This window comes from Strigops habroptila, chromosome 10 (genome assembly GCF_004027225.2).
Source record: "Strigops habroptila isolate Jane chromosome 10, bStrHab1.2.pri, whole genome shotgun sequence".
Classification (NCBI taxonomy): domain Eukaryota; kingdom Metazoa; phylum Chordata; class Aves; order Psittaciformes; family Psittacidae; genus Strigops; species Strigops habroptila.
Genome location: NC_046359.1, coordinates 14172484 through 14188733, shown reverse-complemented (window position 1 = coordinate 14188733; position 16250 = coordinate 14172484). Strand labels below are relative to the sequence as shown.

General features: G+C 46.4%; 1 long non-coding RNA gene across 1 annotated transcript; it reads left to right on the top strand.

The window, feature by feature from the left end:
* The first annotated feature begins 343 nt into the window (after positions 1–343).
* On the top strand, positions 344–3968 carry LOC115613773. Its single transcript, XR_003993511.1, has 2 exons — positions 344–729; positions 784–3968. It is a non-coding gene; the product is annotated as an uncharacterized LOC115613773 (long non-coding RNA).
* The last annotated feature ends 12282 nt before the right edge of the window (positions 3969–16250 follow it).

Below are 16250 nucleotides of genomic sequence, written 5' to 3'. Positions count from 1 at the left end.
TTGCTATGCCAAGGGCAGGCCTGGCCGTTAAAGCTGTGCTGTCTCACAGCGTGGCTTGGGATGTTTTGTAGCACGCTGGGGAATGAAGATGCTGCAGTGGACGTTTTGGATGTTAGGGTCAACTTTTTTCCTTCCTTGGTAGTGCTTTTCTTCTGCATGTTTTAATTTTCGTGCTGTTAATTTCTTAATTCTTCATGTTTCCTTTTCCTGCTGTGTTTCTATACCATTGGCAGACATCCTGCAGAGGATCTCACCTTTCTACTTCTAAAGGTATGTACCAACATGTGACATTTGTTCTGCCTGAGACACACTTTGCTAGACTGCAAGCCCCTGCAGAGATGCGAAGTCACTTGTCCCAGCTTCAGCTGTCTTGTGTAAGATGCACAGCTTTCTGACTTCTGAAAGTCAAACTTGTGTGACCTCTTGTCATTTTACTTCAGTGTTGAACTGAAATTCCAATGAGAGCTTATGGTCATAACGCAGCTTTGCAGTCCAGCACAATAATGCGGAAGGTCTCTGCCACCAATCTTCATAACTTATTCTTTACATTCCCTTTGCTGCACAACTCCTATGTTTTAACTGGGTTACCTTTTACGTAAAAACATTACTAGTTCTGCAGACTCTCAGTGTGCTTTCCCTGAAGAAAATCAAATCCAGAATAGGGCATATCTGTCAAGGAACTTTGTGAGCATATCCTGTAGACACATCTTTTCACTCGGTGGTTTGAGAGTTGTTATATTTTAATGTATATATAACAACTCTCATGTAATGTATATATAACAGGTTGTTATATACATTCGATTCCTGCAAACCCTAAGAGGTAGTAGGGAGAGAAACACCACAAACTGTGGTAAAAATAGATTTATGCCTTTGATAATTACAAGGGATGCCAAATAGAGTAATAGATCAGAATTTTATTGAGCCACCTCGGACACAGCGTAAGTATGTCTTGAGTATTTAGGAAATTTTGCTAATACAACTTTAGCGGCCTCAGCGTGCCCTGCAACACAGTTCTCAACTTCAGAGTTACAGGCTGAGCTAGATTCTCTGCTACAGATGTGCTCTGTTTGACAGCAGAGAGAAAGTATAAGCAAGCAGCCTGTGCTGACCACTGAGCAGCGTTCCCCTTCCAGGTGACTGATCAGGACAGCTTTAGGGCAATTATAGGTCACCCTCATGTGACCCTCTGGTATTTATCCTCTCTTCCTCCCCATGCAGTAGCTGCATTCCTTTCGATGGCCTGAGCATCCCACTTCTCGCACAAGCAGAAGACGTGAGAGGATGGAGAGAACCTGCTCCCCGGATTTCTTGAAGAGGGCTGTGATGGCACATGGTTACCAGTGGAGGTCCCACAAGAACTCCGCATCAGTAAGCATCACCTCTGCACAGACAAAACAGGCATCTGCTCTGTATGCAAGCAGATACTGTTGTATTCAATTTGTTCTCATAGACCAGTACAAGAGCTAAAAGCAGGTATGGAAGCTGAGATATTAATCTCTTCATGTCATGGCAGGAGCTGGACTCTGAGGCTTAGATTACCTAAAATATAACTTGGCCCTGCAGCTGCCGGGAATCTTGTTCAGATGTGCTAATATGTTGGCATGTGATTATTGAATGTGTTGCACTAGGAAGATGGACCAGGGAGAAGAGCAGGTAGTATTAACTTCACTGCTGCTAGGGAAGTCCTTGTAGATGCTTGGATTAATGATGATTTCAAGTTATTTATAAATCAAATAAAATCATGCAGCTCTTCAGCTAGTTCTGCCAACACACACAGTTCTTTCTCTGTCCTCCCAGAAAGCTGAGCCAGTCAAAATCTAAATGCTCCTGAAGGTGTGAGAGAGTTAGCCAAATCCTTTGCAGCATAAAGCATGACTTGGGCACAACTGAGATCTGAATTTCAGACACTCCCCAGCTGACTGTGGGCCGAGGGAAAACTTTTCCTCAGACACTTCCAGACTTAAAGTTCTCTGGGCTTTGAGTCATTCCTACTGTTTCTAAAATCGCAATTCATAGACAGCTGTCTGTGCCAGTCAGGTTTGTTAAGACTAATGTGTTCTGGGTTTGTTTTAATTACAGCTTCACAGCACTGCTGCAGTCTGGGGATTCCTGTTGTTATGTTCATTTTCAGTTCACTGGACTCAATTTTCACAATAGGAAGGGGCCCTGCTCCTGCAGGATAGGGTTGTCAGAAGAGTACTTGAAGCTCTGCAGAGAATCCTTCCTTCCTCAGGATTCAGTGAAGTTTTCTCTCAAAGTGTGGGTCTCTGATAAGCAGCTCCTGTTCTGCTTTTTTTCCTCCCTCACTAACAATTGGAGGATTGTTTGTTTTCCCACTCTGCAATGTAACTTCTCCAGCAGAGGTGCCAGATTGGCTTTGTGGAGGAAGGAGGCCAAACTGCATGTTAAATTACAGTCTGTGTTAATGTAATTCAGGCCATATACCTCCCTGCCTGTTCTCGCTAATGACAATGTGCATGGGGAGGCAGGAGATTGGGAGGGTTGCAAGGAAAGATCTGTAATCTTTGTCCCTCCAACTTCCACCCAGTGAGGTGCTTGAGCACACATTGAAGAGCATAATATGTTCCCCTGAATTTGAGAGGCCCATTCCTGTACACAGAACTAAGTAGATGTTAAAGTGCTTTTCATGCGTGGAGCATAAATAGATTTCATAAAGCCAACTGGCAAAGAAGTTATAGGGGGGCAATACTGGAGCAACAGCAGCACGTGAGCAAACAAAGTGTGCATCTCTGTGACACCTCAACTCTAGTGTGACAAACTGTGGTCCCTAACAAAGCCTTCTCCTTCTTCAGTGGGAGCACTAGGTTCCATGAATCGTTAGTGTTGCAACTTTCAGGAGGCAGCAATAATAGTGTTGGGCATGCTAAAATAAAGTCGCTTCATCTGACCTGGTGCAGTACATGGCACCACATCAGGGTGGAGGAAATGCCCTCTGGAAAACTATGATGCTTAACGAAGGGTGCGCAGCGAGGCTGGACCAGCTGCTCTTCTGGGATGTGGCTCCACCTGAGCCTGACCCCAGTGCTGGCTGGCACAAGGAGCAGCAATCCCAGCCTCCTGCCACAACCCATCCTCCCTCTTTTTACCCAAACCTAGAGCCTCCCATTATGAGCTCTTCCCTCCTGTTGTTATCCTGGCATGAAATAGGTCTCCTCTCTCCCGGTGGGACTAAACCCTATCGTGTTTGCTTGGTGACAATTGATGTGCGCAGTAGGCAGAAGGCCCCTGCACTGCTGCCTGGCATCTTTGCACCAAATAGCCCCTCTCCTGGTGTGCCTGTAATCAGTCACCATTTTTTGTTTTCCCGTGAAATTTATTACCATTTAAATAGCATTCCAGCCTGAGATGTCCTGTGGGGTTTTTGGCTCTGCTCCTCCATGCTCTGTGAAATTAATTCCATTAAGATCATGTCCTCACAGGAAAATGGTATGGGTTCAACTAAACTGGTTTAGAAACTGTTTTAAACCCACACAAGACCTTCTGTGCCCCTTTAGTTTTGAGTGGAGCTCTTTCTACATACTTGGCTTGGGGTATAATATGCTTAGACAGGAAAGAGTTTATTCCCAACCAAAATTACAGCACCAAATCCTACTGTCTGGGCCAATGTTTTTGACTACTGTGGGCAAATTCCGTATTTAACTCAGCATGTGCTTTTAGGCCTTGAAAATTTAAAGGCCAGACTGCAAATACCTTTAATCAGGAAGCAATTAATTGCACAAATTTCCTCCTTGCAGCCAGTGTAACACTCAACCAGGTAATACTCCCTGTGAGGCAATGGCTCATGCCTGTGCACTACTTTTATTACTGTATATCTCTGCTAATTAGTTCCTGTTGGATGGTAGGCCAAGTTGCTACAGGGGGTTCAGAGAAAAGGTTAAGAGGCAATCAGTTAAGACCATCTAAAGATAGCTTTAAGAAGAAAAATAAATGGTTTGTTTTCCTGCTGAGCTCTTTTTTCTTTAATTGTTATTATTATTTCTGAAGAAAACTCACAAACAGGATTCACGCTTTTGATGGAAGTCGGGACCAGGTTTGCAGGGGTTGTTCCAGTACTTTGATCTCAAGCACACTCGACAGGAGCTTCTTCTGGTGTACCCTGGTGCTCACCCAAGACCAATGCCAGGTAGAAAACACCTAGTTTGTCTCTTTTGCACCCACCTTCACACAAAGGATCACAGTCCTGGTTGTCCCTCCAAAACCATGCTCAGCTTCACGTTGAGACTGGTGGATGTGTACCAGTGCAGGGAGGGCTGGGGGGTGTTTAGCCCTCATGGACAGTCCCTGGGGTAGCGCATACCCACTGTCTCACAAAACAGGAGGGTAAGGCTTTGGCTACCTCTATGCCCCACGTTCAGGTCAGGGCCATTTTCCTTCCTGCTAACGCTCATACCAACCTTGTTTGCTTTTTCAAACACAAGCCATACATCCTTCCTGTCCTACATGCTGGCCAGAAAAGACAAACTCCTTCATTAAACTATTATTATAATTTGCTAGCAGAAACCTTCCTCTCTGCACACACAACTCTTCATGTTTGACTATTATAATTGTATTTTCAAAGTTATAAATAACACATTAACCTGGTTTATGTGTTCATGCAAGTCAAGCTATAAACTGGCAGATGAATGAAATTAACTGTCTCCAGAATTCACATTCCTGTCACTTATTCAATTATTTGATCAACATAATTGCTCAGAACAAGAGCTAATTGGAAAATGACATGCATTTACCCTCTCTATAGAGGAGAGGCTTATCAGTTATTTTACTGCAGGCACTTTCATTATTCCAATATTCTGGAAGAAACAAGGTTTTTAAATGAGCCAGGCCCAAACACACAAAGCTTATTTGCTAGCCAGATGCTTTCCTGCCCTTAAAATAGTTCCAGTATTTTGTGGTGCAAGGGTTTGAACACGTCTATACTGCAGTGCATACAAGTACCTTGGCACACATGTACGGGAGCCACAAGCCAACCTTGCCTCCAGGAGTCTACAGCACTAAACGTGTCCTTGCTTCTGTGTATCTATATTGGTGTATTCATGCTGGTGCTGCAGCTATGTGTGTTTGGTTCTGCCTATGACTGGCTCCCATCCCTGGGAGCTGATACAGGGAATACTGGTCAGCAGAAGAGCCTCTCAGGAGTAGGAAAGGCAGAAAGTGATTTTGTTGTTCCTGATGTGGAAAAGACTGTAATTTCCCACCTTGCCAGCTCAAACCCTGCATTGAGGTCACAATTTGAAACACTGATACCTTTGGAATGACTTTTTTGCCCCCCGTCTTGCTCAGATGTTCTGGTTAACATCACAAGTCTGAACACACACATCCACACATCTATGCACTTGGTTATTGAATGAAAATCTAAGAAGTGCGTGCCAGAGCAGAGGGGTGGAGATGGAAAGGATCAGGAGGTAGGAGACTCAAATCCTAAACCTGTCCCTGTTTCCATTATTAGCTCTAGCATTGTTTGGGGTTAGAATATTCAATTTGTTAAGTAAGAGACAAGCAAGCACTTTTCCAGGCTGTATGGAGGGGGAGGAAGCTCATCTATCAACGCCAACAGTTTGCAACCTATTGTCTGCAGCCCCTGAGGGGATCTGTGGGTTATCTGTAGGGGAAAGGGAGCTAAAAAAAACCAGCCCTGTTGTCTATTGCTTTAAATTCATGACAGATGGCCTGCACCTCCGCTGGAGAATATTGGGGTCTGCAAATTGAAATCGGGTAAAGCCTGGTGTGTTTTTCCTCCAGCTGTTTGTGAGCAGTTCAAGCACCAGGTTTTGCTTGCTTGAAAAGACTCTTAAAGTGCTCCATGGAGCATGTGAGAAACATACTGTACTGGATCTTGTCCCCTGAGCTCTAGCTGTACTGCTAATACTGCACAAGTGGTCCAGGACAGCACTAGGAAACACACTGTACTGCATGCAGAGTCTCAGCAGCTGGTATTGTCTGTATTTGCTGAGAAGTAGTTGACCAGGTGAGTGATTATTTAGTTCATCCAAGAGGAGATTAGAAATGAGTGCAGCACAGCCTATTTGTACTTAGACCAGGACATTTCTGAGAGTGAAGGGTTTTTAGGGCAGGAAGCAAAAGTATACAATAAGAGAATAAAACCCACTATGCATGGCTTGCAGTGCTTTTGTATGTGTCTCGGTGGTCCCTGGGGGAAAGTTAGATCCATCAAACGATCTCTAAGCACAATTCCGTTGTGCTGCTTAATGGGGATGGCCTGCAGTTTGGATAAGAGGGGTGCTGAGGACACAAGGGGCCATTCCTGCTCGCAGCTTTGCTGCACACACGTCCACAGCAAGCTGAAATCGAGGATGATGCCAAGGTTTGGTGTCCTGTGGGTGACTCCAGCTAGTGGACAAATAGCCCCTGAGTGCAATGCTGGGACCTCTAAGCTGTGACTAATGGTATAAATCAGTAACCTGATGGCACCACAGGACATTTTGCACGGAAAATGCAGGCTCCTCCGTTGCCAGCTTTAGGCACAAAGGAAAGAAATAAAAAACCAGCCCCACAATATGTAGGGTTATCTTGCAAATTCAGGCTGCTGCTACGGCCAGACCAGGGGAGAGGCTTGCAAGGAAGTGGCCATTGCCAGGGCAGATTGAGGAGGCAGCGCTGCAGCCTGCCAGGCTCCAAAGCAAAGGGGTGTCACAAGCGCCTCGAACGGCCGGCGCGACCGCGGCAGCTCCCGGGGGAGCGCGACACCCTCGGCCCCGCGGCCCCGCGCTCCGCACCGCCGTGCAGGCCACGCACCAGCACCATCCCCCTCCCGTCCCGCACCCGGTACCGCCAGCAGGGGGCGGCCGCCGCTGCCGCAACCCGCCCGCCGCCCCGCGTCCAGCCCCGCAGCTCCGCAGCGCTGCCCGGACACACACGTTCAGCCCCACAGCCCATCCTCAGTCCAGCCCCGCGGCCCGGCAACCCTGCACGCAGCTCACAGTGCCGCAGCCCGCCATCCGGCACCCCCTGACACAGCCCTCAGCTCTCCATCCCACCGTTTCCATTTGATCACCACCCAGCAGCCTCGTATTCCCTCAGCTCAGTGTCCCGACAGGCCCACAGCCGGCAGACCTGCAGCCACATGTCCGGTTCTATAGCCCTGCAGACGCACTGCCTAGCATCCAGCTCCAAATCCCTGAATCCCAGACATGGTCTAGTGTGAGGCATCCCTGCCCATGGCGGGGAGGTTAGAACTAGATGATCTTCAGGTCCTTTCCAACCCTGACTGTTCTGTGATTTAATGATTCTATCCTCACAGCCCAGCATCCACTGCAACATCCAAGCTATATAGCAGCTCCAAAGCCCCATAGCTCTGCATTCCCGGTCTCATTTGATTTAAAAATCTGTAAAATGGCTACTGAAGTTAAATGAACAAAGAATCTGTTTGTTTTTCCATATTGATGTTCACAAAGGTGTTCAGCCCACCACATTAACATCCTTCATATAGTTTCAATTATTTAGGACTTTAAAAAAGGTTGCATGCATGTAACCAGAAGTCCTGCAGTCCAGAAGCCCTACCACCCAGCATCCCTACAGCCCACCATCCAGGGCAACATCCAAGCTCTGCAGCAGCCCCAAAGCCATGCAGCTCTGCAGCTAGCATCCCCACAGCCCAACCTTCTTGGCATCCCAGCCAGGGCACATAAGTGTGGCCGGCACAGTGCTGCTGCTCCTGGGTGTAGGTGTTATTGTGGTTTCTGCCTTCTGGGGCAAAGACAACTGTGACTGTGGAGGTGGTTGTAGTCACACTGGGCCTTATTTTGCCTGGAGTCCTGTTACAAAATGTAGTGGTAAAGATGCTATTTCATTCCTCAGAGACGGAAAAATCTTCCTAGTGTGGGCTTCCCGCAGCCTGAGTAAGGAGGCAGCTTTACAAACATGCAGGATGCAGCCAGTTACTGGTGCTCTCCTGGCCCCACTGCTGCAGCCTCTTGGCTCCAGTGCTACAGCGTGGTACTTCACTGTGAGTTTTGTCCCCATCAGGAGTAGTCCCTCCCCATGCACAGGAACAGATTTTTCTGCAGGATTTCAGCACTGGAAACAAATACTGGAAAGCTGGTGCTTTTGTTACTCTGGGACATTCACCCTGCTAATTGCAAACCAATCTGCTTGCATTTTTGCAACTGGAAAACTCTAGAAATACATACAGAAAAATATTTACCCTCCATTTTTTTGTCTATTCCTGTCCACTTGTCCTGCTGAGCCTCATGCTAACAACTCCTTGCAGGAGGCTGGTAGTGTGTTTGATCTGATGGAGCGCTCCTCTCCAGTCTTGCTGTGTACCTGAAGCAATGGCACAGGTGTGCTGCTCCTCCGTGAACATATTCCAAAGACACATGTGGGCTGTCTTAGCTAGAACTTCATCCTACTTTTACTCAGGCACAAAATATCTGGTTGCTATTTTCTGTGCGGAGAAGGTACTTGAAATGGAAAAAGCCCCTCAGGTCACAAACTGGGATAGAAAATCAAGCCATGGAAAATATTTGCAGGCAAACAACAAAAATGCAGTTTGAAACAAAGGAAATATTTACTTTCCAGCAGATTTTTTGTAATCACTTCAAAGTAAAATTATTTAAATTGTAGAAGACATTTGAATAAATAAAATATTATTCTAAATGTCAACAATGGAGAAACGTGGTGCTTTGATATTTGTAATTTTTTTCCCTATTATTTTTATTTGAGAAATGTTTGGGCATGTTTTCTTTTGTAGGTCCCACAAGAAAAACAATAGTTTTAAGGAATCAGTATCTTTCAATTAGAAAATATTTTTGCTGGAAACTCCTATCTGGAAAAAAGCTGGAAATAGTTAGTGTGAAAAGTCTAGCAGGAAGCTTTTAGTTCCAGATGTGTTGTTCTGCTTCCCCTGGTATGACAGAGGGACTTACAATTAGAGTTCAAAGATGCAGCGCCGGTGGAACTAACTACATATTTCGTGATGTTTGTGCCTGTCAGCGCAGGGGTGTTTAGACCACTGTTTACAAACCCGAGCTTAATTCATTCTCATACAAAGACAGCAATTAAAACCCCAGCCATTCCCAAAGAGAAATCAGGGCCAGTGTGTCAGAGGCTTTCTCCCACCTTCTTTCTGGCTGTATTGTGTTCGGAAGAAAGATGCACATAGTAGATACAGTCCAATCCCAGCCCTCGTCCAGTGAGTCAGAGTCAGCTTCTTAGGTCTTACGGATCTTAAGTCAGGAGGGAAGGATGGTCTTGTGGCTTAGGATAAGGACTGTGAGTCACAAGAGTTTATTCATGGAAAAAAAAAGTGCTCCTTTCATTTATTAGCAGATGTCTCTAACCAGCCTAAGCAAGTTGCTGCTAGAAAATATCAGCTGTAAGCATGTTAAAGCTGGAGGGGGTTAAAAAAGAAAAGACGTCCAATTGACATTTCATCATTTCTGCAGCAACATTTATCCATAACTGATTGTCCTGGTAGGAAAAGGACACGCATCAGGGTAAATACCAGAAGTATCTTAATTAGCATTTCAGGCTAGCTAAACTCCCGTTGATTAAGCTGGGAATGTTGATTAAAGACCTCAAGCTGTGACCCTCAACAATTCAGTCAGGTTACTCCTGCTGCTTAGCAAGGCTGGAGTTAAATTGGAAAGCAGGATAGAGTTTATCAGCTCTGAGCAGTGTGCTTCTAGGCAGATAACCTGCAAGTACCTCCCTGCTCAGACCCGAGTCTTACAGGGGATTCAATAGGTTGTCTGTGTGCTGGTGGGAGATATTAAAGTCTTTCAGAAAACAACCCTAAAAACCAGCCTAGCTTTGGACCAATCCTTTGGAAATCAGTCTTTCAGTTCATATAGTTAATGATCAGTTGGTGGGTTAATAGTCAAACGTGAAGTCAAGGGTGATTAAAGCTTAAAAAAACACTAAACTGCTCACTGAGTGTAGTCAAAGACCATTTTCAGCTCTTTTCTGGTGGTTACTTTTCTGTCTAGGCTCCCATGGAGGCTGATGAGGGATATTTTAGCTTGTTAAGGCAATAGCACCATAGCAACAAAACCCTAAGAAGCCTGTCAGTTTGGTGCACAGGACCTGTTTTGCATACCAGGCCTTTGATCTGCAAGTGTATTTAACATTGCCATTTTTTAACAAGTGTGGTGAAAAGGTGAAATAGGTCCCTTGTTTAAGAAGGACCATTTATTATTGTTATTTAGCTTTTGAAGGACAACCTATGCAGAAATGCTTCTGTCACGGGAGAGAGGCCTTGAATGCAAGAACATTTATGCTTGGGTTAACAGGGAAGCAAGCTGCACCAGGGTTTGCAGAATCCAGTCCTTGCATTGGGGAAAAAATGGTATTTCAGTTTGTTAATCTTCAATTCCTGTTTCCTCAGTTCTTTCTCTGATAGAAAGCAGTCTGAAATCCAGGACAGACAGCATTTAACAGGATCTAGCTGTACTTCTGACAGCTCTTGGCTGTGTCTTCTCACAGGCATCACATGCAGAGCACTGGCAGCATGAGTGGGGCAGAGCACCTATGTGTGCCTCACCCGCAGAGCTGAGCAGTGCCCTGGCCACAGGCAATTCCCGATACAGGGCAGCGACCATGCTTGCATGGGGAAAGGACCCAAAGTGCTCCCATGAGGATATCCAGCCCTGTGGTTTTCAGGCTGCGCTACAAGGACACTCTGGTGATCCGCAGGACAAGAGGAGGTGGTCATTAAAGTGGATGGAGAAAAAGCAAATGGAAATAAAACGAAAAGTGAATGGCAACAGGCACATCTACTTCCACACATGTAAACAAATACTACAGTGAGAGAGCAAGAGCACTGACATGTATCCCCAGTTTGGTCTGGTTTCCTTTCTGTTGTCAATGAAAATCACCATGAAGCCATTGCACTTCACAGTCATTAGATTGTTTTCCAAAGGTATGGTTGGAAGAGCAACTGTCAGGAAACCCTACCTGCCTAGAAATAAAACCAGCTGTCCCTAACCATTCCTGACAGCCCTGGGTGTCTCATCTTACTGGAGATGCCTCAGTAATATGCAACTGTCCATACCATCAGAAAGTTTGTCTTGCCATCAGTATTGAGCTCCCTATGCTGCAATTTGAGCTCATTACATCTTGCCTTACCTCCACAGGTTGTGGAGAACAGATTAGTCCCTTTCTCGCTGATGTGGCAAAGCCAAATTGTGTTCAGCTCCCTGCTGTCCATGTGGCCCTTCCATGGGGGCAGTCCATCCTTCCTTCACCTCTCTGCCTGCTGTCGAGCCAGTGGTGGCCAGTTTACCCCAGAGCAGCCCAGGAACAGCACTCTCCACAGCTTTTCTTTTCTGTTGCATTGGTTTTATTCACTGTCTTCCGAACCTTAACCACCTGCTGGATTTAACCCTACTTCTGAGTCCTTTTCAAGCACTCCTTCCTACCCTGGAGCTGTATTTCCCAGGAGCACCTAAAGCACATTCCTGTTTACTCTGCACCCACTTTACTCCTTTGCTTCCCTTCAGGAGGGCTGCCTTTCACAAAAGGCAGCTCCCAAACCTGCAGGAACTGCACCACACACACACACACATGCAACCAGCTCCACATTAACCAAGACCTAATATAACCCAAAGCACAAGAAAAAAAGATCTCTGTGTGCAGTCAGTACCTGGAGCTAAATGGAGATATTCTACCCCTCATATTTTTTGTTAATTGTTGCTCGGGACATTTTTGTTTTATCAGATGGGGAATGACACTTGAGACCTAACTAATTTGTGCCTCTTGTCAATGGCTCTTTGTTTTCTTTTAGGATTTTTTTTTCTTTATTTTTTTCCTGGCCCTATAATAATTTCTTTGTTCCCTTTGGTAAGCTGGCCACTTGGAGCATTACACCCCTGCAAGGCAGGCCTGTCTGTATTATTATTTGTAACAGCAGCAGCATCTGCTGGGATGGCAGCTATGCACAGCAGCCAAGGCTCCCTCTGCTAAGCACTGCACCAAAAATCACCCTACCTGCATTAACCAAACCCACCTCCACAGTGACCAGGACAAAAGAGATTGAACCTCAGATGAGAAATTACCTTTTTCTTATAAAACCAGATGATATGCTTTAGACTTTTCCCTCTAGGCACTTTATTGCCCTTGTTAATGGCAGGCTCTCTGCCTATGCTAGTGCAGGCTAGCAGCAAGGAACTAATAAACTAATAAACAAGGTGGAAGGCAGGGAGTAGGCCCAGGTGGTTGCCCGTAAGGTTAAAACGTTGGCATTGTCCTGCATGAGTTTGTCCCAGACCAAGCAAATATTCCTGCAGCTGATGTCCAGGCATGTTTCAGGAGCTGGGGTGGGCGAGGAAGGGTTCCTGGCAGGCAGTGAGGGCACAGCTACCCTGTACCAGGAGAAAAGAGGTCATCCCTCTAGGGATGGCTGGGCACACCAATAGGTGCATCAGGGGCTGCAAACATTCCCTGGCCTGTCTAATTTGTGTAGCTGTAGCCTTGACACTGCACAGCTTTTAATGGTTTTACTCATCCCAGCGTCCCTGTGGAGTGGGGAAGTGCTGCTCAGCCCCTGGGTCTAAGGGGAAAACAGACCAATGAGGACACTGAAAGGGCAACGTGGCTTCAGAGAAGCCTTCAGATCCCACAGCCCTCTTGTTTCCCAACCTCCTGCCCCAGCCCCACTGCTTAAGCCCCTTGTGCTGGTGAGGATGAGCCAGGCAAGGAGATGTACCTCAGGTCTGGTGGGCATGCTGAGCTGCTCGGGACCACACAGGGCGAGATGTGGCCACCTTCTCTGAGCTCTGCAGCTGAGATGAAACAGCCTGCCTCCGGTGAGGCTGGGTGGCTTAAAGCATGTGCCGTGCAAGTCTGGTCCTGAGAACAGGGTCAGGCTTGCACTTAACTTGACCTTTAGGGACTTGCAGAAGCTTAGGTAGAGACTTGGCTCTTCCAGCCCATGTGCTTTGACTTAATGGACATATGAGGCCTTGGGGCCTATCAAAGGCCACATATCAAATCCATGTGGATAGTTTCTGCAGAGAAAATTGGTATGGTCAGGAAGAGCAGAGGGTGCTCAATGCTTTAGAACCACATTGCCTGAAGTTCCTCTGCTGAGAAAAACAGAAAGCAGTTCAGAGTCGTAAGTTTTTCGTGTTCATTTTCCCCATGCCTGTGTTAGCAGTGAGATGATCAGTCTTTTAGCTACTGCATCATCTGCTCTTGGATCATGTCCATCACCATGGTGTCAGGGACTGCTAACAGAGAATCTGTGTTCCCCAATCAAGGCATTGTATGAAAATGCACTGTTTCATCTACAATCCCATTTTGAGATTAATGTTTTTATAAGCAGTATCATTATGTTGATACCTGAACAGTCACAACTGGACCTTTTGGCAGATCACCGTCAGATTCCCATGGCCAGCTCCCAGGCACAAGTTTAACATCCCTGTGGAGCCCTGTGTACCTGGGGTGAGAATTTGTGACAGGAGGAGGGAGGTGTCAGAAGCCAGAGCTCCCTGATGCCAGGGTGACAGGCGACCCTGCCCCAAGCCACTCAGCTACAATGAGCCCACCCCTGGCCACTACCTGGTGATGAGCTTTGCTACAGTCAATGCCCAGCCCGAGGCTCCACTGGGCAGGAATAGATCCAAAGGCCATATGGATCCAGGCTGGGAGGCTTCATCTGTATTTATCCCAGCATTTTGTTCTTCCTGGCTTACCTCTCACTGGCACCTGCACACCTCCTGTGTGGTGGGAATATTTGTGCCTTTCCCTGCTCCAGGGCACTGACAGCAGAGGTGCAGCGACGGCCCATTACCCACACACAGTGGGGCTGCAACAGTGGACCCCACTGAGGAGATGAAATGCACTCATGGCCTTTCCTTAATTATTTTCATTCTCCTTGTTGGGTCTTCTCCTTGCTCAGTACTGCTTCTGGTAGGAAAGATGTTTTTCTTCCATTATCAAAACAGCTTAAAAGCAAAAAGAAAACTCAGCAAGATGAAAAGTACCACCACCAACAAAAAAATCCATACAAGAAATCTGGGCCTCATCCACTCTTCTGTTAATTAGCTTTAAAGAACACAAGAAAAGCAGAAAGCGAAGCAAAAGCCCACAGAGGTAATTGAGGTAGGCTGCTGGTGAAGCAGCAGCTGTGAGAAGTGGGGAGATGGCTGCAGAGGGCATCACCTTGCAGAGAGCCCCAGGTTTCTGAGGTCTGCCGCTCCCTCAGGTCCCATTTTGTGGCACATCAGAGTAGACGGGGTAATTATTGCAGCTGTGTTTTGGGCTGGTTTAAGAGATTGTACTTCCCCAGCTGTGTTGTGAGTATAACAGTAGCAGCAGGTAGCATTCCCGCCAGCACAGCACAGCACAGCACGGCTAAATCCACCAAAACAAGCAACCTTCTGGAGGAACTCACTGGGTAACTTTTGTCTGTTCATTTTCAATGACAAGTTTCTGAGGAAAACAGTAGTGTTTTAAAACCCACACCTACAGCCAAAAAACCTTGAGGACTTTTCCCTCCTCCTCTCCAGCAAATACTTTGCTGCCTCTTTTACAATGCCATTTCTATTGACGTAAAGTGAAGATAAGAAATGTTTGCCTGTGCTGCCTCGCTCAGTTTTCCATGTGTGGCTCCTGGCTGACTTGCCCTGTGTCCCTGCTGAGGTCTCAATCCACTTTCGACTGAAAGCGTCTGGGTCCTTGCTTGGCTTATCATGCCGACACAGCTGGCAACCTATTAATCTCCTACTCCCAATGCCTTTACTTCAGTGGGAAAGCTCCAGTGCCTTTTAGTGGTTTGTATTTACAACTAGCAGAGGCTAGTGCTCAAAGCCTCTAGGTCACTTCTCTGTGAAAACCCTTCTTCTGAACCACTGGAGCCAGGGCGGGTTCAGATTTTGGTCCTTCTTGCTCTAGCACTCTCTTTCAAATTTAGGGAAAACCATAAAACAGCAGGAGAAGTAGGTTTGAAAACAGAATCTACCAGTAATTCTTTGCCCTTTTTCACATCTTTAATCTGAGGACTTCAAGACATGTAAGACGTATCTTTTCATACACCGATAAACTGAGGCTCAGTTTTCACTCAACAGAAGTTGTCCTGTAAAGCTATGTTTTCAGGCACATGAATTCTGCCTGCTCTCTCCCCAGCTAAGAGAGGACATTAGCCTGGCAAGGTTATCCAGCAAAGGAGCCCTTGGATTCTTATTCTGTTCAGAAAACTGTTTTAAGCCAGGCTGGTAAAAACACTGATGTGCGAAAATAAACCACCCTGGAAGGGTTGGCCTTGTAGAGCTGTGTTGGTAATACCATTCTGGCAACTCTTTCTTTCTAAATCCAGCTCAATCCTCAGGCAGAGGGAGGTGTGTGAGCAGGAAAGCTGGGACTAGAACGGCAATTTCCTGAGCCCAGCCTTGTATGCTGGCCAGGCGACACTCTGGCTGCTAACAAAATAGTTAGCAAGGGACTCACAGGTAGACACAGAATGCTTGAAAGGCAGAAAATAACTTACAGTGTGTCTTGGCTTCAATGTCTGATTATGCATGCCTATTGTGGCCGAAAAGTTCTGACCTGAAAACCTGGGAATTGAAGGTTTTCATCCTGTCCTGAAACATAACACCTGGGTAACTGCTTTCCAGCATCCCAAACCCACTTACAGTTCCTGTCCCAAAGCAGACTTCTGGTGGGCTGAAGCATAGCATGCTGAGAAGTACCTGCTCCTCCCCAGCTGTGGCTGCCAGTGCCAGGGAGCTGGGCTGAGCTGGCTCAGCTAAGCTGGGGATCAGGGAGGTAACTGGGAGCCCCCAGGACAAACACTGGAGCCAGTATTTATGTAAAAAAATACTGAGCCAGAACAATACAATTTGGACAGCAGGGTTTGCTCTGCACCAAGTGCATCATGTTCTGTGCTTTCCTGCCTTTGTGTTACCAAGCAGCACAGAAAAAGACATGGCTTTTCCCTCTCTGCTAAGCTACCCCAGAGACAGCTGTGGATGCTGTCCTGTGATGCCTTCCCTCAAAGTCGGGCAGCTATTAGGGAAGAACAGCCTGTTCACTTTCAGTAAAACTAGCTTCTTGCTTTGTGCTGGCTTCTTCCAAGCCTTTTAATCCTCACTAAGAAGATCCTAGCAACTGCTTTCAGAAAAGATCTTTAAAATGTGGAAAGGGAAAAGACTTTTCAGCAGTGGCCATGGGATTCTTCCAAGTTTGATACCAAGAGGAAGCGGCTGGCTCCAAAAGAGATAACAGTAGGACCAATCATTGTTTTTCAGACTTTGAGTAACCAACTAAAAATG